Raw genomic sequence first — 25,247 nt, 5'->3', positions numbered from 1 at the left:
GACTATCGATGATACAAATATCTCAGCAAGAGGCCCAGCAATCACTTCTCCAGCTTCCCACAGAGTTCTCGGGTACACCTGATCAGGTCCTGGGGATTTATCCGCCTTTACCCGTTTCAAGACATCCAGCACTTCCTCCTCTGTAATCTGGACATTTTGCTAGATGTCACCATATATTTCCCTACAATCTAGATCTTCCATATCCTTTTCCACAGTAAATATTGATGCAAAATACTCATTTAGTATCTCCCCCATTTTCTGTGGCTCCACACAAAAGCCGCCTTGCTGATCTTTGAGGGGCACTATTCTCTTCCTAGTTACCCTTTTGCCCTTCATGTATTTGTAAAAACCCTTTGGATTCTCCTTAATTCTATTTGCCAAAGCTACCTCATATCCCCTTTCTGCCCTCCTGATTTTCCTCTTAAGTATACTCCTACTTCCTTTATACTCTTCTATGGATTCACTCGCTCCTGGATTTTAAATGAATGATTAAAACAAGGCAGCATTTGATACTCTAAATTAAATATTTTTCTGGATAACTGCTGCTGCTCATTGAAAGGGAGAGGGATATTCTCCAATTGTAGTTTCCAGTGAAGAAACCTCTGAGGCTATATACAACATACAGGCAGAAGCTATACATTACAATTCACAATGATCTGTTTAACCCACAAGCCTAATGTCTGCACCTTTCAATAACATAAAAGAAATTGTGATCCAGCAGCTCAAATCATTTTTAAACACAGAAGTAAGAAAAATCAATGATGATATGGTCACTGCTCGTTAAATTTTAACTTTACTTAAAATCAAAGATTCTCCACTAATTCCAATGACAGTCTCTCTACCAAGAGCCACAATTTGTTTATATCATGCACCAGCTTGACTGAACAGGTTTAAACATGAACTTAGGAGAGACGAGCATGTATAGGCCACACATTGAATGACTTTAGGAAGTCATGATGTGTAGGTGTCAATGTTGGACTGGGTGGACAAGGTCAGAAGTCACACAACACCAGGTTATAGTACAACAGACTTTTATGAAATCATAAGCTTTTGGAGCACAGTCCCTCCATCAGGTGACATAGTTCAAACTCTGATTGAACATTAAAAAATCCTCAAAGAGCTCTCCCTCTGTTCAGAACATGCAATTGCTAGATTTTCAGAACCCCCTTTTCTGAATGCCTTTTGAGGGCTACACCAGGAACCATGTAAAAGAAAATTACAGTCCAATCTGGTCACTGTCTTAATCTACGCTTAATAGTTAATATAATTCTCACAAAAAAAAGTTACAATAAGCGTACATTTAATGTTTTCTAGCACAGGAATGAGTCTTTGGCTAAGTGGTAGCAGTCTTACCTTGGAGGCAGAAGATGCTGAGTCTAATGTTCACTCAAGCTCTTGTTCTTGACATTCAGGGTGATAGACACATTTGGTGTGCACATACTAACCAATGCCCTCCACTCCACAGCATTATGAGTAATGGGAGCCAATTAAAACTGCTCATCTTTTTGGACTAACCAACTTATTGACAGGTGTATACCTCGTTATGACCATGAAAGGAGTGTTCACATCTTACTAGGTCACACAAGTGATTAGCCTGTAAATCCTTCCACTATTTCATACTATTCTCCAAAATAAGAAGAAATGAAAACAGACACCTTCTTGACACCTAAACAATTAACAAGTAATAAAAAGAATGCTACACCAACATAATTCTGGACGATTATGTGGTCTTTGTAAGTCATTAAGTATTTGGTAATGAGCACAGCAGGAACAGTAAGTATGATCATGTTAAAATTAAAAAAAAGCATTATTGCTCTTATATCAATTTAAAGTTATCAGAATTGTTTTCCTTTATGTTCTCCATGTTCTGGCAGTAACTCTGTCGAGTTCAATTCTTCCACTTGCTGCGGTTAAATTCACTAGGGCATCGCTAGCTCTCCTTATGAACTTCTCAGAGGAAGGAAAAACCTTATAGACACTTGAAGCTCTCTGGTACTTGGTGTGCTTTTTGAGCCTTGGTAATTAGCGTTCCTTGCCTATTTGACATATTTGCTTTAGGCTCATACATAAGCAGCAGTCACTTTTGAGGGAGTGGAGAAGAAAAGATTTTCTAAAATGTAGTAATAATTATGTAAAATCTGTGAAATGTTTGGAGACACTAGTTAGGTGAGCTACAAACTGCTACAAAAGACTGATCCATTGTTTATAATATAACTGTGTCATACAGCACGGTATTTTTTAAAATTTCCGCTGCTAAATGAGGTGGATTATCCATTTTGCATAACTAAGCAGTTGATGCAGAAGGAAGGAGCGTCTATAAGCAATCTGTTCTGGTTTGGCATTATAAAGTGGAAAATCCTTTCGTGTTGCTCTGCTTGTACAGTATTTTGATTTAGAAACTGCAGACAGCATTCTAGCTTTTTGTAGATTCAATTTGCCTTTGGAAAGCTGGCCTAAACTTTGAGCAAAAATCCCTTCCTCTCATATGATCCACAGTTCTATAGAAAAATGTTTAAATTACAAACTTTGTAAAATGCATGCAAGCTTGCTGGAGAGGCATCAAATTAAAGGATTCCTTCCGAACCTCACGTCTGCTTTTTAAAATCGTATATCCATTCAAATAATGTCTCCTGCTGGTCTCACATAACCATAGATTCCTCAGTGCTGCTCCTCACACCAGTGTCTGAGATAGTACATGCGCAGTTTAATCTCTAAGTGGAAAATTCATCTGTGACCTTGGCAGAAAGTAATACTCAGGGAAACATAGCTGTTTTCATTTACTCAGCAGAAAGCCAATGATATGACTTACACACTTCCAGCTAAAAATAATGTTCCACACATTCTAATTTTGAAGATAATTGTTTGTTACTCAGTCCTCTGTCCTAATCTGTAGCAGGTCAATACTGTCAAGCCATAATATTTGCCATATCTTCTCCCCTACTGGACATCTAGCTTTTCAAGTTTCACAGTAATAGCTGTGGCCAAGCAAAATTATGACTTTGGTTAGGAAATATACCTGTGCATACCACTTCAGTAGTTGCAGTTTAATAAGTAGCACAAGTTATGGTATCATCTCTATTTTCATTATGATACAAGCAGAGCATTACATTTTCACTCATCATTCTCATCACAGTGAAAACAGAGAAGTCTGTACTGAGTGTATATTTAATCACAGTTACAGAGACAGCATATTGCTCTCTGATTTCCAATTAAATTTTAAACAACTGGAATGAAATAATAAAATTTGAATGTGCCACAGCTGGATATTAAATGCTACATTAAGTAACTACCTCATGGAGCTTTCTGGTAGCTCAGTGGGCAAGGTATGTGAGTCAAATAAGGTCAATCACTGGTCAGTGATAAACTAGCTGGTGAAGTGATAGAGGTACTGCAATTTGTAGCTGCAGGCTACCATGATCTGGAGACAAGATACCTGGTTCCTGCTCCTGATCAGTATCCGGAGACTTTACAGGAAACTTTCCTGTTGTGCATGTTGTGTGAAGACAGAATCAGGCCAAGTTGTGATGCCATCCAATAACCAAATCTGATCACAATACCCACTGTCTTGGCATACTGATCGAAAAAAGCCCCATAATTGAGGTACTGAAGGACAGTCAGTTTTGCAGAGAAATATTTAATGCTATGTTCAGTGCTGTAAGAATAAAGAAACATTAACGTTCCTTTCTAATGCTTCTTCTTCCAGAATTAATTGCTGATTTTTGGTAAAATATCACTTAAGCCCCATCGTCTGAGATACGCAATCAGGAATGTTCAACAAACCACGCTGGGTTGATGTCACACTTTAGGAAATATTCATTGTTATTGGATTTTTTACAAGACTTTTTGTTAATGACCCCTTTCCCTCTCTAAGCAGCTATTTTTAAAATCCATTGAACAATGTGTTTTAACTGTCAAGCGCTCACAAATGGACCCACCCTTTCCCAAGTGCATGCTTGAATAACCTTCAACCCCTTCCATCTGGAACACTGTAGAATTTGTTCTGTTTCAATGTGATTTGAGCAGCTGTTTTTGACTGCTTGGATGGAGAAGAATGGAAAATAAGAGAAGTTTTAACAGATGGCTATGATAAATACTACAATGCTATTTATAAAGACCCTTAAATAAAAACAAATTAATTTTAAACAACATGCACATTTTCAATAAAAAATAACTTTGTCTTTTGCTTGTGATGAATACAGCTGCCAAAGGGATTGAATCTGTGGTGCTTCACAAAACTTGATTTAATCATGATCATCATCCCTGGACTTCAACTGTGAGGTAACCATAGATGGTCAATAATATTTAAAATAATATGCTGCCCTGTCAGCATTACTATCCTTAAACATTTTGTGAGGACATTTGTTGAAAAATTTAGAATCCTAAAAAGAATTAAGAAATTTGCAGCTACTGAAAGGCTCATAGGAATCTTTTTGTAACTAAAGTTTAGCATTTCTCTTCCACTACCTACCTAAAGAATATCAGGCTGACAGTGAAAGAAAGATTTTGTACTATCTGACCAATTTCCTACACCACAATCATAGAGTAAGGATCAAAGACAAGACTATGTGCAACCCCTCCAAAATATCCAATATCACGATGCCATTAAAACTCCTTTATACACTGCATACAGTACACAAGTTTACCTAATACATAAGTATAGGCATACCTTTGATAAATTCTGTTTTACAATTCTCCTCTCACCAGTTCAGACAGATCGAACATTAAACTTTCCTAACAAATTTTCCCTCATATGTCGGCTTCATTGTAGCAGCTTTTTTTTTCAGATAACCAACAAATCATTTAGACAGAATTATACAGCACAAATGATCGATTTTATTTTGGTTTAAGTTCCAGCCGAATGTTTTGTTTTCTAGGATAGATAGCATTTCCGTATCAATTCAGATTGGATCCAAAAATACTTCTGGTGGCCCAAACCATGCTTCAAATCTCTGTTGTGGCTGAACAATGCACCAGGTGCTGAAATAGCCACAGTGGTTAGTTAAACCAATTTTCAAATTTAGATCACGTGTCTGAATATGAACTTTACGGCACGGATTGTCTAACAACCAAAGAATCATACTGCATAAAAGGAGGCCATTCGACTGATCATTTTTGTTCCAGCTCAGAGTATTCTCACTTCTCTATTTATTCTTGCAATTCTACCTCATTTCCCCCATTTCAAGTATTTATCCAACTCCTTTTTGATAGTTACTTCTGAATCTATTTTCTACATATTGGAGCAGTGTGCTCCATGTCATACAACACACTACATTAAAACAGCTTTCAACTTTTCTCTGATTCTTATATCAACAAGCTTAAATCTGTATCCCTTGTTACCATCTCTCCTGCTATGGAAACAGTTTCTCCCCATAGGCTTAATAAAACAAACTCCCTAATTTCAAACATCTCTATTGAATCTTCTCTGAATCTTCTTGACTGTGAGGAGAATAATCCCAGCTTCTCCAGTCTCTGCACGTAACTAAAATCCCATATACCTGATACCATTCTAGTAAATCTCCTTTGCTCCCTCTCCAAGGCCTTGACGTTCTTCTTGGGAAAGCCCAGAATTGGCCATGGTACTCCAGTTGAGGCTTAAACTGTAATTTATAAAGGATGAGCACATCTTCCTTGCCTTTGTATTATAAGCCTGTTTAATGTAGCTGCAAAACCAAGGACAAAGGTTTTTTTAAACAACTTTCTCAGCTTAACCTGACATTTTGAAAGACTTTTAAGTCTACAAACCCAAGTGTCGTTGTTCCTGCACACTATTCAAAATTGTACCATTTAGTTTACACTGCCTCTTGTTATTCTTCATTCAAAAATGTATCAATTTACACTTCTCGGCATCAAATTTCATTTGCCACCAATGCAAATGGCATGTGTCACAGATACCAAGCTCCTCAGAGGGTTGGTGCAGATTCAACAGGCTGATTAGATTTTAGATTAGATTACATTAGATTAGATTAGATTACATTACATTACAGTGTGGAAACAGGCCCTTCGGCCCAACAAGTCCACACCGACCCGCCGAAGCGCAACCCACTCATACCCCTACATTTACCCCTTACCTAACACTACAGGCAATTTAGCATAGCCAATTCACCTGACCTGCACATCTTTGGACTGTGGGAGGAAACCGGAGCACCGGGAGGAAACCCACGCAGACACGGGGAGAACGTGCAAACTCCACACAGTCAGTCACCTGAGGTGGGAATTGAACCCGGGTCTCCGGCGCTGTGAGGCAACAGTGCTAACCACTGTGCCACCGTGCCGCCCACAATTGGCCCCTTTCTGCACTGTAGGGTTGCTATTATTCTATGAATAATCTTAGGTTTTGCATTCAACTCCCGGAGAGAGACTTGAAATCACAACCTTTTGACAGAGGGACCAAAGTCCTACCCACTGAGCCACAGCTGACAGTTATTCTCACACGAGTAAGTTTGGTTAATGTTTCTGCCCAGTATTGAACATTGTGTGTTCGGTACATGTGATGCTCTCTGGATTATAGGAGCATTGCAATGTTTCTTTTGAATAAACAAGAAACAAGTGAACAAATTAACTAATTAACAGTCTCTTAAAAGGGCAGTGAGACAAAAAGATAAAACTTTAAAGACATAACATTTCAAATAAAATCACTATTTTGGGAACTGATAATACGCCTGTGTTAACATTTGTCAAGGTCTCTCCATCCGAATACCTTTAACCTTAATTTATATAATCAACCTCAGTTCATACAAGTAACACTAAAGCCAGTCCCCCTGACATCACAGCACTTCCTCAAAACTGCACTGGAATGCTAGCCAAGATTTTGTGCTCAAATCTCTGACATGGTCTTGAATCCACAAGCGCTGAGTCAGAAACAAGAATGTCACTCACTGAGCCGTAACTGACGCAGTATAATGCTGTTAGCATAGATGGCAGTGAAAGAATGAAAATTTAATGCCTGTTCAATATGAAGTTCAAAAGGCCTCTTTTATATTAAGTCATTGTTTGACAAATAATTTGTCATTGCATGCTATTTTATCATAAAACTAAATGATGGCATTTTGGCAATTTAGTCATGAAGATCATGGAATTTGCTAAAGACAATAGAATTTGTTAAACTGTTGAATTACTCAGGTCTAAAGAAAAGGCATATAAGGCAATTGGTAATCCATTAAACTTACTTTGCTTGTGCTAAACATTAATCAAGGTTCCTGGCTTTCTGAATACTCTGAACATTGGGCAAATCCAGCATGGGTCAGCAATGTAAGAAATACTGAGAAAGAACAGGACAGCATTACTGAAGTGAGAAAAGACTCCAATCATCCCCTCATATTCATATTTGATTTATTAATTAAAATTGATCTGGCTTTATTGATTTTAGTATCTAGTAAATGTAATTAAATTCAGAGATAGGAGATTTTCTGGCATCCTCCATCTGACCATGCCTGCCTTAGTTTAATTTTATCATAGGGATAATTCATGGTCCATATCAACAAACCTGAAGCCTTATTTTACTGGGCTACACTCAATTTCAAATTACAATTACTAGGTTAAGAGCAAACACCATGGAGAGAGATTTGCAATGACAGATTCACTACAAATAATGCATTTTAATTTATCTAAACTGAACAAATTTAAGTTCTACTTTCCATCTATTTGTCACATATGAATGCTTAGAATACAAGCATTAGTCCACATATATCCTTGCTGTTATTGTCTGACTGCAGTTGTTCAAAGCACGCACTGCCCACTGCTTCAGCAAGGGCATCAAATACTCCATAAAACACAGTAGCAGTCATTGTGAAGACTAGAGCATTTACCTTACAATGATGCACTGCAGAATAGTCCAAAATGGCTTAATGCTTCTCAGAGGAAACGTTATTATAAAGAATTGCAATTGTATTGTTCATGGTGAGAGAAAGAACGTGAAACCGAGGGGACAGTAACACAGGGAACACTTACTTAAATAGGCCGTTTGAAGCATAGTAAGTTCAATTATGTAAAAAGACTAGAGGGGAGAAAAATATTCATGAAAAATAAAACTAAAAAAATTTATCTTGTAAATTAAGTAGCTTAACTCAAAAATGCCTGTGCTTTATCTTGATCTAACTTGCAAAAAGAAATTCCCAGTTAATTGTTCTGTCCTCCAGCAGAAAGAAAACCACAAAGGCATCCTGGAATTTTAATAAAAATCTTGTGTAAATGGCATGTTCATATACAGTACATATCAACACAAATACAGAAGGTATTTTTACTAAGGATTGAATCAGCTACAAAGGGAGTTATGTCCAACTTTCAAGGTTCTTTATTGATAATATATATTCGGGGTACTGCTAGCAAGTTTGAGGTTTTCACATTGCTGATCAGATTTTGCGAACCACATGATGCCGTAAACTAATCAGATACATACACAGGTCTTAATTAACAAAGTCATTCCCATAAGAAGCAAGTAGGCTGCCGACTTATTTGTAAACTTTGTATTTAAAATCAAATGTGAGGCACTGTACCAGTTTATCTGTCATTGATCCCTGGTTAACATCCTTCTCTTCCCCAGTCACCTGATTTTAATACACCTTGCATCAGTGTTTCATACTAACTTGAAATTTCCCAAATCACTAATTTAATGCAATTAAATTAATTTAAATTAATCAAGTCTTCTTATTATGGCAATGTTTCGGTCAGGGTACAATTTTCTTCTCAACCACCCCACACACCTTTCCAAAGACTCTTATTGAGGACTACTTTTTACATTTTCAGGGATTACCCTTTCTTTCTCACCAATACCCTTATTAAGTGATGCAGTCACTTAGTAAAAATACTTTCCATATTTGTCATAGAGTTATAGTCATAGAGATGTACAGCATGGAAACAGACCCTTCGGTCCAACCCGTCCATGCCTATGCCCTCTAGTTCTGGACTCCCCCACCCCTGGGAAAAGACTTTGTCTATTTACCCTACTCATGCCCCTCATGATTTTATAAACCTCTATAAGGTCACCCCTCAGCCTCCGACGCTCCAGGGAAAACAGCCTGTTCAGCCCCTCCCTACAGCTCAATCCTACAACCCTGGCAACATCCTTGTAAATCTTTTGTGTTGATATATACAGAGTATTCTGACTTGAACAGAAGCAGAATTGGTAGAATTAATCAATAACTTCAACAATTATCAACCCCATTCAACTTAAAGGCGTGATAAACAAAGAAAACATTAATTTCCTATATATCATAGGATTGAAATTGGCTTAAGACACAAATTTGCACACAAAATAATACACCATCCTAAATACATCTTCTACAGGCTAGTAAGGTCACAGCATTTCTATTTCATATTCAAAAAGCTGGAATACTTTAATCATACTGTCACTATTTTTACTGCATCTCAGATCTCAAGTTCAGATTTAAATTTAACAATTGTCTGTGTTCACTACTTCAAACACTTCAAATCATTCCCATTGAATAGCTCCTGAAAATATGCAGCCTGAGCTAGAGAGATCATATTCTTTTGCAAGGAATTAATTAGTTAGCTAAGTGTTCCTTTGTTGATCAATTGAAAACTATTCTCCCCTCTTTGCAATCCCCCGCCCTGTCTACCCAGCATTCTTGGTGTTTCCCTTTCTCCCCCAACTGCTGTATAGTCTCCAATATGCCATTCGCAGTACCACCATCTCCTCCAAGTCCCCATGTGACCTGTCTATCCCCTCCTTCCAGACTAGTCTCCCTCCAACCCCTTTACAGCCTCCTCACTTCTCACGACCTCTCTGCAGCCATTCTGCTCTCTCCAAATTACCTGCTGGGAAAATAGCCAGCTCAGCAAAAAAAGTGTAGCTCCTCCTTCCCAGCATTGAGAGAAGATCTGTTCTTGGACATTGCTTCTGCTCTTGGTTGTGAGTAAATTGAAATGGACTCCCAGCCCAGCCCTCTGGCCTCCTGTTTCTGCATCATATCTCCCTACTATCAGATCTCAGCCTCCCTGTTCCCTCAAAGACTCCCTCATGACTGGAAATCACTCAACTAGCTACTTACTGCTTGTCTAATCACAGGTTGCTTCTCTTCCAAGTTTGTTGTGGATATGTTCACTGTAAACTTATTAGCAGCCATGTGAGTGCGGAGCTCATTAAAAATAAGCTAAATAAGTGATCTTTGCCCACAGATGATTATTTTTATTGTTACTCTTTTTTGGAGCAGGTAAGTGGAATTATGATTCGCGATTGCATGGATACAGAGGATTTACTGTATTTCTAACCAAATATTCGATGATGACTCTCCACCTTAATTAAAGCCAATATTTTCAATTCAACACAAACTAAGGACTAAACCTGGAATTTTCCCCTTTTGCCTGCAAATGAACCATTCGTATTGTATGCTTTGCATTTGTTCTTCATAACAATATATACGACAAATAAAATTGGACGCGATAAGAAATTCTGCTCCATACTGAACAACTGTTCTTTGTATTCACTCATGTATAGTCATAGGTGATTTTTCTGCCCTCATCAAGCTATGCATTATACATTATTTGGAAATTTTCTGGAAAGCTTAATTATTTAAAAAGAAACAGTCACTTCTATTTTTATTATTATTTATTTATTATTAATATTTATTATTAAAGTTTGATAGATTAGTGATCCACTACTTTTGTTTTTGAGAATTGTTTTTGCATATCATTTTACTAGTTTGACCAATAATTCTGATGATTGGTTAATGCTCTTCATGAATAACTGCATGCATGAAAAATCCAAAAGCAATTTTCTCCAGGTCCTTCCTCAATGAAACCTTTCAGCAATTAAAATTATTCTATAATCTTTCTCTGATTGTGGTCAAACTCTCTTGTTACCTAGCAACACACAATTAAGGAATATGTTTTCAGATCCACTTTGCAATCACGCCATTATCAGATAAAATTACTGGAGCAACAAATGTCAAGCTCTTGCAAATGAATTTGTTGCACAGATAGAACGTTTTCTCACTTTAAAATATAAATAATCTAACAGTAACATAATTTAGCAGACTTCTCACCTCCCCTAACTGTCAAGGACAAAATGAGGCACAAATAAGGAAACTGATCACATTAATCAACCATCAAATAAGAATAGAAGACAAGATATGACCTATAGTGACAGAGATCCAGTGGAAGTGTGTGCATGGTTGTATGTGTGTCAGTTCAGGATGGGTGTGGAAATGGGATTAGTTCTTTTCCCCTTCCCTCTTTACCTCCCTTATGTGATTTTCTCTTCCTCTTCTATTTTCTCTGACTCTCTGCCTTCGACCCCCAGCTCCAAAGTGGGACATCCGCGACCAATGGCCCAATGCGGGGTGTGGCAGCAGTGAGGTTAGACCATATGGAAGCCTCCTGTGCTGGTCTGCTGCAGAGAGCCCTCGGAGAGAGACTGTGATATTTGTCTTTTTAAACTTTGCTTCTTGGTTTTCTGACTTATGGCAATACTGTGTATAGCTGTAGTGTAACTTTGCTTTTCTTCATTTCTCTATTCTGTAACTAAGGATTATACCTAGGTACTATGTATCTAAAATAGCAGTGTGTTGGTGACACTGTTACACTGTATCTAATCTTGTATCTGAAGAAACTGTACCTAGGTACCTTTGTAGCTAAGATGACGCTGTAAGTGATGACTTATAAACTTATTACTGTACTCATTTGAGGATGTGACAATAAAGCTAACTCAATTCCATTCAATTCAAACTCAAGCATGTCCAAGAAACTCAATAAGTGATGGTGAAAGGTTTGAAATGGAATCAGTGGAATACAGAAGATATTAGTGATGTACAAATATTCATGTACTCAATGATCATATAAATAATTTATTCATGAACTATATCCCACTCAAAAACATCAGCACATTCTGACAACTCACCCGATTCTAGCTATGAGCCTGTTTCAACACATTTAGTGCATACTACAATCTTGTTGAAAAGATCCAAAGGTCCATCGGATCAGAGCATCTCAAGAAACCTCACAGCATGAAACACCAGATACAAATTTCTGCAGAAGGTTTATTCATGTTTGTAGTACAAATCCAGCAATTTCTGACATTTATGGGGAAGCTGAAGGTGTGCTGCTATTTTTGTCAGGTAAAGATGGAAATGGTATATGCTATCCAGAAATGTGTGGTGATTTGAAAATCTCATTGAAGTTGCAAAATTTTTATTTATGCACAAATAACAGAGTGTTATCTTGTCATTAATTTTCCAGCTAATGTAAAAAAGAAAAGCAGTGTGGCTTCGACTTCCACTCCTCGGAATATCTGGGCTAAGGTATTTGAGGTGGATATTAGTGTGGCAGGGAAAGGTGACTGCTATTTCAGGCACATGTCAAACGCTGCTTTTAAGTTTCTTTCTTGTAAGGACTGTCTTTAAAAACTGTGGACCACAATGAGAAAAAAAATGTAAAAAAAAATGAATTTACCAGGATGGCAGTATAATTTCAGAGCAAGGAATTGAATGCTTATTGTGAACTTTGTCTTTGTAGCTGTGGATTCCTGCTTTGAGCAGACAATGAGATGACAAATTAAACTGATTGGTTCTCAGATAACTGAGCAGATTGGAACTGGAAACAAGTTACAGAGACACAGACACAGAGCGAGAAAGAAAGACACAGGAGGATGTGCTCTCTGTTCTGTGCAGTAAAAGACAGACATTTGAAGAAAAACAGTTACTTTATTGTAGCAGTTGCTTTGAGCTGTGACTTTTGACTTGTTAAATCAGAGTCATTTTCCAAGTAAATCAGATGCTCTGCACTTCATACAAACCAGGGGAAGCTTCTAAAAAAAGACAACTGATTACCAAGGTCTAACTAAACTAAGTAGGTTTAATTCAACACCAGAATCAAGAAGCAAATACCAGTCAACTGACTTTCCAGTGCTTCTCTATCAACAATCTATTTTACCCATTTGCTTATGTTTGTCTGCATGCGTGTGTGTATGGGGGGGGGGGGGGGGGGGCAGTGTTGTAAGAGGATTAGTATTTTCATTGGTGGTGTTATATGCCAATACTTTATATCTGTTTATTTGTAACTATAATCTAATTACTTATAATAAACAATCATTCCTGTTTAGTACAGCCCTGGTCCATGTTTTCTATCAATCTTGATCTGAAAGTCAACTAAATCAGGGTACTGTGCTTTTTTAAAAAAAAACGTTAACACCTGGTACAGCTCCAGGATCACTGGGGCTCAATATAGCATGCTATCGCAGTAGGTCTTAACATTCTTCAGAGTGATTGAAGACAAATTGGTGTTTGCTTACAAAAATGTCACATTTTCATTTGCATAAGTATTCATTCAGTTGTAAATTGAAGCAACAGCATGTAATGTAATGCAACAATGAAAAAAACATCTCAAACAAGCAAAATATGACCTTGCTGCAGATTTGATTTAGGTATTCACTTCTAATCTTGGCTAACATATACATTGGTAGTGAATATAGTGTGCCTGCTACGACTAAGTTATGCTGAAAAACTGCGACTAAGATAGAATTGTTTTCCTTGGACCACTCTGATCTGTCTTCAGATTATTAGATGCAACTATAGAAACATTCAGAATAAGGGTTAATGTTTGTATGTGCAACACTGGATTTGTTGTCCTCTACCCAATCTGATGTAAGAGTTCTGCTTTGGTAGCAAGTCCAAGTGGCTTATTAATAATCAGTTATTTGGTAATAAATCCAGTCATTACATGTTATATACCTTCTCAAGGAAGGCGCATTAAATAACTCAGGAATGCCAATGCAGTGATCACATCAATGGATTGGCAGTAACTATTCAAAACTATTCTTAAAAACACATTGTGTATTCTGCAACTTTAATGAATTTTAATAATGTATTTTCTATGGTGCAAGTAGAATAATCAAGAGATTATTTTGTCAATACAATTTCAAACTACTAGCAACATGATCTGGGATACTTGACATGTTTCTCGTGAAAAAAAAGGGCTATTTTCAGATACTGCCAAATATCTCAAAAATGATGATGTTTTAGCTCTGCTTACTTTATAGGGAGAAATACTCATCACATTTTTTACAAAACCTTTCTGATTTGTACGATTTGCCTGACATTTTTTTTATGTGCAGAGTTTATGCATCCAAGACAATACACACAAAAGTTGAGCAGGTTGGGGCATTTCTTTCTGGGACAAGGAGAATACTTGATTGAGGGCATTAAAATAATGAAGGGAATTGATATCTTATCCTATTTCTACATGTTAAATCAAGAACAAGGGAGTGTAAGAGCACTGGATTCTGGATGTCTGAAGGATATTGGAAATCTGAAAAAGAGAAAATAATGGGGAGAAACAGTCAGACAGCAGCTGGTGGGAAAAATAGTCAATGTTTCACATCGATGGCTTTTCATCACAGATTGAAAAGATTAACTCTGCTTCACTCTCTCCAGAGATGCTAAATGTTAATTTACCTGCTGAATGTCACCAAAATTTTCTCTATTTATAAGATAAATATAAGTGAAGTCACTAACAGATCAAGCACAAACTTCAGAAGGATTTTCTTTTACACAGAAAATGACAAATATATGGAAATCGTTGCTACATGGAGTGGCTGAAGCAGCTATATGGTACATTTATGTGGAGATTTAAGTATACATGAAGATAATGAGGCAATATCCAAGAAATTATATAATTCAAGTGCAAGAAAGGTTCTGTGTCATCTAAACATAAACTACACCTGTTCCTGTGCTGAAGCTTCTATATAATTTGATGTAATCTATTAAAACTGCTTTACATTGGCACATTAACACAAAGGGTTTATGTCCGAAATGTCGATTCTCCTGCTCCTCTGATCCTGCCAGACTTGCTGTGCTTTTCTAGGACCACACTCACGACTCTGATCTGCAGTCCTCACTTTCTCCACATTAAATACTTCTGGATTTAAGGTATTTGTATAAATCTCAAATGTTCCAAGTGCTTAAAAACATTTTTTAGATATTTTCTTGAACATTGTGAACTTTAAATTAGGCTTTTAGATTGCTTAGGCCTGAACTACTTGCCTTGTGCTGCTATGTGAAGTTAAGAGATTAATGTCTGCTTCATATTCACCTACTAGATCAGTTTTCTGATCTCTGGATCTTATTTCACACAAGCTTCATGCATTCTCTTCAGCTCATCTCTGTGCTTTTTATTATACTTGAGGCACTTTTGTCCCCGTTTTATCTTCTTGTAGCTGCAGGTCTTTCCATCACAACAGTTTCTGTTGTGCAGTTCCCCTCATCAAATCTCAGCATGCTCATAAACCATGGGATGCTAGAGTGCTGGAGGGGAAATATGTTCTTAGCTGTCTCTTTCAATAATATTTCTTCTATTATATCATCTGCTGCCATTTGTTTAGTTTCTTTATCCTGCTGCTTTAATAGCTTTGTTTTGTAATCATGTGGCTTTGTGTACATCTGATTTTCCTCATGTGCCAATCTATATTTAATAATGCAGATAGATCAGTCAGACCCGTCTTTTTCACTTGCAGAAGAAATCTTGCAGGTACAGTGTGTACTTGTTATTGGAACTGTTATTATGTTACATTATGACTATAATATAGATTTTTGGATATTTTCTTGGGGATTTTTTCCTAATCATGGAATCATTGAATCTTTAGAATGTGGAAGCAAACTATTCGGCCCATCAAGTCCACACTGAACTTTTGAACAGCATTTTACCCTATCTCTCTAACCCTGCATTTCCCATGGCTAACCCACCTCACCTGCACATCATTGGACTGGACGAGAACACATGAGCACCCAGAGGAAACTCACACAGACAAGGGGAAAATGAGCAAACTCCACACAGAAAGTCGCCTGAGGCTGGAATTGAACCCGGCTCCCTGGCGCTGTGAGGCAGCAGTGCTAACCACTGAGCCCCATTCATTAGCTTCAATCTTGGAGAAATTGCTTTTTCTATTCCTTCTTTCTTCTATTCCAATGGAATTTGTCTGTTCCTTTGCATTTCATTCAGTTTTTCTTCTGCTGACTTTTTCATATTTCATTCTTCCCTCTACTAAAGCCATTTTTATCAGCCAACCATAACATGCTGCTATGTATGCACTGACTATCTGTTAGTCAAATATTGGGTGATTTCTCAATGGTGGCAGTCAGGTTAAGGGTTGGAGGGGTACCAAATAGTGTAACTTTAGTTTCTCTTTAGTTTCCCTGAGTCCACAGGCCTAACCATGGGATCTTGGCTCATCCAATGTTTATTACCCATCCCTAATTCCGATCAACAATGTGCTGATGAGATACCTTACTGAATCGCTGCAGTCTGTTTGGCAAAGACACTGTTCAAAAGATAACGTGTTCAAGATATTTGACCCAGAAATGATGAAAGAACAAAAATATACTTTGAAGTCACTGTGGTATATGATTTGGAGGCGACTATGTTCCCATGTACCTGCTGTCCTTGTCCCTGTAAGTGGTATATACTTTCATCGCTTTGTAAACCTTTAGTTAAAGGAAAATCATGACATATGCATGATTTTTTCAAAAAACCCTTTATGAGTCTCATGCAAAAGAACTTAGTAAGTGGGTCTCAACTGTCCATGTGCAGCAATACTTTAGTTGTTGAATCCTCCTCTAGCTGTTTGTCCCTGCTATGCTGTACCATGTTTACCATGCTTCAGCTCTGAAGAAAACACCCTCATTGTACTCTACCTTCATCACAACCAATATCTGCAGCAGGCACCAACAATTACACCTATTTTCACAAAGTGAGTAAGAAAGGAGGGTCTGAAAAATTTGCATGTCTTACTCAGCCAATTAGTATGGCAGTGTCCAAAGCAGCCAATGGATGGAATCAGAATCTGGATATGGAAAGTGAGAAAATGATTACAGAGAGGGATAAGCAAACATCAGAAAAACACTGGCAAAGGATAGAAGCGACAAAAATCTTTTCCCTCATTTTATAAAAGTTCATTGCTTTTAAATTAACTTGGGTTTATTTGAACCTTTCCATTATTTATTCAGGTCTACAGAAGTAATTTAAAAATTCCATAGATATTTTAGACTTTCCATGACCCACACAAGCCCTGCACATCTTTTCACATGCTATGCCAATAGTCGCCAGAGTAAATATTTAACATGGTGGATGGTGTTCTGACCAGCCACGTTGCTTTGGTCCTTGATGGTATCACTTCTTGAATGTTGTTGAAACTGAACTCAATCCAGCAAGTGGAGAGTATTCTATTACACTCCTGATATGCCTTTTAGCTGGTGGAAAATTAGTTTTGAGCTACTTGCCACAGTATACCTTGCTCAAACCTGCTCTTGTGGTCGCAGTACTTACATGCTTAATCTTTTTAAGTTTCTGGTCAATGGATATCCTTGGTTATGTTAAAGGATGGGGTATCCAATAATGGCAATGCTGTTGATTATCAAGTGGCGATGGTTACACACTGCTGTTTAAAATAGTCATTGCTTGGCACTTGTGAGGTGGAAATATTTGTGTCACTCATGAGCTTTATTGTCACAAAAAGTACTTTGGGATATTTTTTCAACATTAAAGGTGAGACACAAACGCAAGTAATCTTGGTGTGGTGAAGAGTTTCACTACAGCTGTTATGAAGGTTCATGAAATTATAATTTTGTAAATTTGGATTCTGAAGTGCTCAGATCCATATACATATTTAAATTTGATTTGTATTTACTGATGTGCAGGCTAAGAAGGGAAGGACTTAGTTTCAATTTTGAGTTCTGAGACTGGTATGTATCAAGCCAGATTTCACTGTCTAATTACTTGTCCAGTATTACAATCAGTTTGAATCATAACACTTTGCAACTATTTGATTAAAACACATCTGGGACTGTGAATAGTTCTGCAAAGGTATACTGATGTATAAAAGAACTGTAGCAGAGATTCACCAGAATAGTACTCGGGCTCCAACGGTTAGATTATAATGGGAGACTAAATGTATTCCCTGGGTGATCTGATGAGGTCTTTGGGATAACAAAATAAATTGATAGTGCAGATCTGGAAAAATGTCTCCTGCTGGTGGAGGTAAATCTAGGGCAATCAGAGACAGGGCATTCAGGCAAGTTAGAAAACACTTCTTCTTATGAAAAGTTGTAGAAATGTGGAATTCTCTCTCCCAAAAAGATACCAGTTCAATTAATAATTTTAAGCTGAGATTGATCGATTATTGCCAAAATAAAAGGTACATGGACAGGGTGGCGCAGTGGTTAGCACTGCTGCCTCATAGCACCAGGGACTCTTTCGACTCTACCCTCACGTGACTGTGTGTGGAGTTTGCACATTCTCCTCATGTCTGCTTGGGTTTCCTCTGGGTGCTCTAGTTTTCTCCTGCAGTCCAAAGATGTGCAAGTTAGGTGGATTGGCCAGGCTAAATTTCCCATATTGTCCAGGGATGTGCTGGCTAGCCATGGGAAATTCAGGGTTATAGGCATAGGATACGAGAGTGGGTCTGGGTGGGATGCTCTTCGGACGGTGGTTGTGGACTCTATTGGCTAAACAACCTGCTTCCACACTGTAGGGATTCTATGGTTTGAGGTGGAGACGAGACAAATGGATGATGTTAGGATTCTGATAAATCATAATCTCACTGCATGACAAAATAAATTCAAGGGACTAAGTAATTTACTCTTATTTCTACATTCCCAGATTATAACCAGAAACAGGATTTAAGGGATAGATTCGAAATAGTTTATAAACTTTCTTTCAACTTACTTTATCTTGCTTTCACACTATATAAAACAATGCAATGGGGCTTTAGCCAATATAATATTCTCCAACACATAGTCATTGCAAAAAGCAATTTGCAAGTGAAGCACTGAGATAATGAACACAAGAGATTAAAATGTGATCCAGTTGAGGGGTTTAAGTCAAAAGATTTAATAGGAGAGAATCTACTGTTTCTGGGATAGGTATACAAAGCAGGGAGCATGGAAAAGTAAAGATAGGCCACTCAGGAGTACGTGTAAAAATGTTTCTAACAGCCTTTGATGTCAGTAAATCTGGAACTCTATCCCTTAATGTTGCTGAGACTGGTCAATTTAAAAGTTCAAAGAAAGACAGATATTGTCAGATGTTAAAGATGTGGAGCAAAGACAGGCATTTCGTATTGAGTACAGATCACCCATGATCTAAATGACTGGTGGAACGTGCTTGGTGATCTGAACGGCTTGCTCCTGTTCCTATATTCCTTCCTAAGTTCTTGATGGCAGTAATAATTATTGTATTTTTCTGGAGTTCCTGATTAGGTTGTTTGAGACTGGGAATTTCTTCCTTCTAACTGCTGTGATAAGAAGAGTACAAGAGAATGTGCGCAGATACTAAAATTTGGTGCCAAGTGATAGGAAAGGATCAATACTATCAAACCATAAATGAACAGATCAACAGGGGATGGTATGAAGAGAAGGCAAAAGTGGAAACTTGAAACAATCTGGAAATAAGATTAAAAATACAAGCAAAATCTTCATTACAGTCTGAAGTCTCTCTCATAACCAGAACTATGAGCTCAATACTACTAACTTCTATGATTCAGCAGGAAGCTCAGAGAAAACATCCTTCAAACAAAGGCTTGACCTTCCTAGGAAACTCTTTATAGCTCATTATAGCATGGGCTCCTACATCAATAACAAAAAAGTTTCAGATAATTTCTCTAAAACGTTTCAACTCTTTAAAGCTCTGCCCTTCAGATAAGTGGATTTTCTCAATCAATGGTAGAATGTACAGAAGACAATTTCCTAGCACACACAAAGGGTTTGTGTGCTCGTGGTCATGAGGAACCACTGATTTATAAATTAATTAAGAACCCAAGGACTAATCATTCAAATGTTGCAAAGTACCAGAAACATTGGAACTCAGTGGAATCAAATATTAGAGAAAGCAGCTCAGGAGCTACAGTGAGAATTCACTGTAAAATTAAATGAACTACCACACCCACAACAATGACCTCTGACAGCAAAGAGACACCATTGTTATAAAATTGAGCACGACTAATTAGTTAAAAGCTAAAGCCAAGGATATCCATGGCAATCTAAAGGAAGAGTCACATTCTAAATAACTAACAACGAGGATTTTAAGGCGAGAAAAGAGAGAGTTTCCTTTTGAAATAAGTATTAGTGTTAACTTCAATATAAACATTCTAGCAGAGAGTAAACTGGCACTTAAAAATCAATTTGGTAACTTAGCTGTCACAGGCAGCCCTCCAGACACTAGCTTCAGAGCACAATATTTCTATCTGCAGGCCACTGCCCTCATGTTAGTGAGACACCGCCCTTAATGTGGGCCAGTCCTCTTGTCAAGGCTGTTGGGCAGGTATAGGTGTGTTGTTACCTGCCAGCAGACTACTTAACATCTCCACTCATCCTTTCGGTCATTATTTGATTAAATAGGTCATCTGGCCATCAATGGCAAGAGACCGTTGAAAGTTGTTCACATACTGTTCAAAGATCGACACTAATGGTATCACCGACACAGTTAATTTTTTATGAATAAAGAGAACCAGTTATCAGTAATAATGAATGTTCAGAAATGCAACGGTCTTCACATATTATGTAATGCATGTTAGCTTTTAAACACAACTTGACTTTTTGACCTAGACTGAGATAATTACTGAGTGGATCTACAGATTGAAAAAGGAAGTAACCCTCAAAAGGATTCTTCCTACCAACTGGAAGATGGGTTGAAAAGTTCACTTATAAACATAAAACAACAAATGGACAAACTATTTATAAACATGAGTGTTCTGCCAAAGCTGCTCTTTAGAAACTGATGGGTAACCTCCTATATTTCAGAGATAAATTATTCCTACTCAGCTTCCACAGTCAATTCCATAGCCCTTCTTCTATATCTTTTTCATTTGGGCTTATTTTCGTCTTTGGATCCAAGAACATCAAGAAACCTACACAGTGATGGTATAGGAGACTACGTAACTCATTGAAAACGGAAGACTCAAAATCACGTGACAGTTACAGGGCTCAGATCCACAATCCAGAGATTATGACACGGATTTTCACCCTGGAGGCTGGAGTCATGAGTAATGCTGCTCCCCAGCCATGTACCCAAACTCCTACCTGCTTGTGCCACATGTGCATTTTCTGAAGTAGTGAATTACTCTACCACTGGGTATTGTGGCCTTCTATCTAGTCTGCTTCAAAGGTTCAAAGTATTCAGTTCTAGAGCCAATGTATACAGGGTACATGGCTTTGAGAAGGAATCCTACTATGAATGTTTGGGTGAAGTTCAAGCAGTAATGTATCAGCTCTAGAGAGAGACTGTTCACACAGCTATGAAGGGTGTTTGTGTAACTGGCACTTTTACAAGCTGGTATGAAAGATATGCATCTCTGAAAGGCCTTTTTGAATTTTCTTTGTTTGTTGTGACAGATTTATGAGCATTTAATAGGTGTAACTCTTTTCTTCAAGACATGTTTGAAAAGGTATTTATTTTAACAGTTTTATGAGCATTTCAAAGTCCATGGGTTCTGCTAAAGTGGGATTCTAGAAGACTGTTCCAAAGGCTCAACAGATCTTCAGATTTTAAGCTTGTGATAAGATGAAAGCAGCTATCCATAAAATATATTAAATGCTTATTCTCAATCCTATTGAATACAGAAGAGAACTTCATCTATTAGACAAAGTTCTGCACTTAAGACAATGGAGGTCAATTTAAAGATCACTTGCATTTTAAGGACAGTGACCTACAAACTATCACTGCATTAGAAACAATCTGAACTTACCCTACAGCATCTACTTATTACAACTAAAGTTGGAAAGAACTTTTAATCTCACCTGGCGAAAGGCTTCTGACCCTAAAACAGTGTTTTCCCAAAATTCATGACCCTGAAGTGCCATGACACTCAGTTCCTCACAAAATGGCCCAGCTAAAATACCCAGCCCGAAATTTGGGTCAGCAAGAGTAGGATCAATGCGTACAAGTTACTGTCTACACGCTCATCCCAGGACTACCTTCCACAGGGGGGCCTCAAATATGTTCATCTTTTCTCTCAACAGAGGTTCGATGTCACTGTAATTGAGGGGGCTCTCAGTCATGTCTGACCCAATTTCCACCTCTTCCTCTTGCCTCCCACAAAAATAAGGTATGCCTGGTCTTCATTTCTGACTGTACCAACAATCAAAATCTGCCATTTCCACCACCGCCAGCAGGTTGGCACCACTGGACAGACTTTCCCCTCCCTTGTCGGCATTCTCTCTGGGACATCCTGCATCTTCTACTCCTCCACTCCCTACCCCTCTCCATCCCACCACTTGAGCCTTGCCCGCAATCACCGAAGGTGTTACACCTGACCATTTAACTCCTCCCTCCTCACTATCCATGGCTCCAAAAACACACCTTCCAGATGAAGCAGTGATTCAACTGCACGTCACTCAAACTAATGTATTTGCAGTTCACAATGTGGTCTTCTCTACGCTGGGGAGATGAAGTGCAGACTAGAAACTGCTTTGCTGAACACCTACACTCTGTCCATAAAATGAGCCTGAACGTCCAGTTCACTGCCACTTCAACAAAGCACCATGTTCCCATGCCAACATCTCTGTCTCAGGCTAGCTGCAGTGCTCCAGTTAGACTCATATTCCACCTGGGTACCTTACAGACTTCAGGATTCAACACTGAATTTAACAATTTCAGAAGGTGAACACCCTCCTTATGCTCATTAGCCTTCCCCACATGTCCGAGGTCCTGCCATTTATACATCTCATTAGCACCTCACCTAGCATTTCTTTCTTCTGGCTTAATATCAACGATCTCTTTGCCTATTTCTTTTAGCTCGCTTGCTCCCTCTCTCTTTTTGCACTGCTTCCATGTACTCTATTCACCCATACTGCCCCATATCTCATCATTAACATAACTCACCAATGAAACTTACACAAAACTGAATTTGGAATTTTCCTTACTTCTTCAGAAAATAGAATCATAGAATCCCTACAGCGCGGAAACAAGCCATTCAGGCCATCAGGTCCACATTGAACCTCCGAACAGCATCCCACCCAGACCCACTCCCCTACCCTATCTCTGTAATCCTGCATTTCCCATGGTTAAATCATCTAGCCTACGCATCTCTAGACACAATGAACAATTTAGTCTGGCCACTTCACCTAACCTGCACTTCCTTGGACTGTGGGGGGAAACCAGAGCACCCACGGGGAACACACGCAGACACAGGGAGAATGTGCAAACGCCGCACAGACATTCGCCCGAAGTTGGAATGGAACTCGAGGCCCTTGTGCTATGAGGCAGCAGTGCTAACCACTGAGCCACCGTGTTGCCCCTTCTCAATGCTAAATGACAAAACGGTATCATTAATAACTCAAGGAAAAATTTAGACAAACTTTCTACATCTCATTCAAAATTATGACTTTGAATTTAAAATGATGCATATTTCGAACTTCATTATAAAATGATAAAATAAGTTTCAAAATAATAATTCTCTTATTACCAGAACACACTGACAATAATTTATTGCAAGGAATTAATATGATGGGAATAGTCCAATTGGTTTATTACTATGTTTCAGCCCTGAGATAGATTAACATGGATGTATTTACGGAATTTTTCCTGGCAAGTGTTAGCCATTTTTTAAACTGGATGCAATTTTGCTTGAAGAATGTTTCTGACACTTACATACACATTCCCAACTTTAAAACAGAACCAGCATCATGTTTTAGCTCTGCAAACTGATAGTTGTAAACATTTCAGTTCTAATGCTATATGTAGTGCAAAATATTGGCTAATGAACCTAGGATATCAGAAAGAATTTTATCTTTATATAATACTTTCCCTGCATCAATATAATATCTCTCTCCATGTGTACTGGGCTGGACCTCTGCATTATAATACTGTACTTTGACACCCTCAAAGGTCAACAGTTCTATTAGTTCCAATATATATCATAATCCTTTATATTCCTCAATCCCATCGAAGGAGACTGGAGACCTTGCATTCAGCAGATATATTTCCTGACTGCCATTCGACTGAGTCTTCAATTCTTAGGTATACTTTACGCTATGGGATAGAGTTTTGATGAAAGCTCTGCAGCTATATGAGGCTACTGTTAATCACTGTCACTGATTTCTAATAAAGTTCAATACAGTTGAAACTGGGTTTATTAAAATAAGGAAAAGATAGTTAAATATTCTTTAATTACATCTCTGAAATCAGATCTGGTTTCTGAGTAAAATATTTCCATTACAATAACTTCTGTAATGGTGCCAATGAAAAAAATTCTGAGTTTGGGGCAACTGTCAGTATCATGACCAACTGTCAGTTCAAATCAAAGGATTATATGTTGCAATTCTGTCACTTCATAAGTATGGAGATGTGGTCTACACTTACTGAACAGGAAGCCATTTTATAAAAACTGTATAGTTCATAGCCTTGTAATTACCATAAGGGTGTGACTGGAAATAAACTCAACTATGTTAAAGATTCTTTTCAGAAACACTCATACAGAACTAACTGGAATAATAAAAGTAATATGAAGCTCAGAAATCTACAATATGGTATAAAATATAAAGAAGATGTGTCCAATGTATTACCAGTATCTACTCTATGCAGTAGTCATAAAGTGGTCACAACTATGTTTGCTATAATTTCCAGATTAAAATGTCCAATTCTCTGAGTGCTGAATGGAGGAGGCCACTGGGAGGATGCTGCAACTCCAGAGAGATGACAAGCAATCACCTCTTCAGTATATCATCAACAGCAGCTAGTTCTCTGCTATCTTCAAAATGGCAGCTCTTTCAGAGGTGATTGACTTGCTGTTCGTCAGTAATTTTTTGACAACAAAATGCATAAAATGGGCTCTTTCTGCATTATACCAGGAGTCTAACAATTCAATTAGCTCATTGACAATCACCACCCTTAAGTGATCTATGCATTTTTACTCATATAACATTTCACCCTGACACAATATAAATTTGGTGTCCTACAACATCTGTTGAAGATGCTTCCAAATGACTGCACACAAAATACTGGAATAGCCATGATTAGACAGATTAGTTTTCTCCATCAAGTATTTTAAATTCTCTAGACAACACTTTGAAGTTAAATTCCTGCCTGTGATGTTTTACCACATTAACAACCCTGGATTAAGAAAAGGTCAAGCAGGAATTTAATGTGATTACACTAACCAATACACAAAGGAGTTGAGAGAGACACGTTACTGTTCCGCCAGATGCCCCTTTCATTATTTTCCACAATATATCCTTTTTATTGCATTTTACTCAAATCTATCACTTAAAACATAACTTTCAATTCTCTCAAATGAAAGATTTTTACAA

General features: G+C 37.9%; 1 protein-coding gene across 1 annotated transcript in view; it reads right to left on the bottom strand.

Annotated features, from left to right (window-relative positions):
* The window catches only part of LOC122561390, an 85,943-nt gene that overhangs the window by 33,609 nt on the left and 27,087 nt on the right, over nt 1–25,247 (bottom strand). The window lies entirely within an intron of this gene.

This window comes from Chiloscyllium plagiosum, chromosome 22 (genome assembly GCF_004010195.1).
Source record: "Chiloscyllium plagiosum isolate BGI_BamShark_2017 chromosome 22, ASM401019v2, whole genome shotgun sequence".
Classification (NCBI taxonomy): Eukaryota; Metazoa; Chordata; class Chondrichthyes; order Orectolobiformes; family Hemiscylliidae; genus Chiloscyllium; species Chiloscyllium plagiosum.
This window is presented reverse-complemented; position numbering and strand designations above follow the sequence as displayed.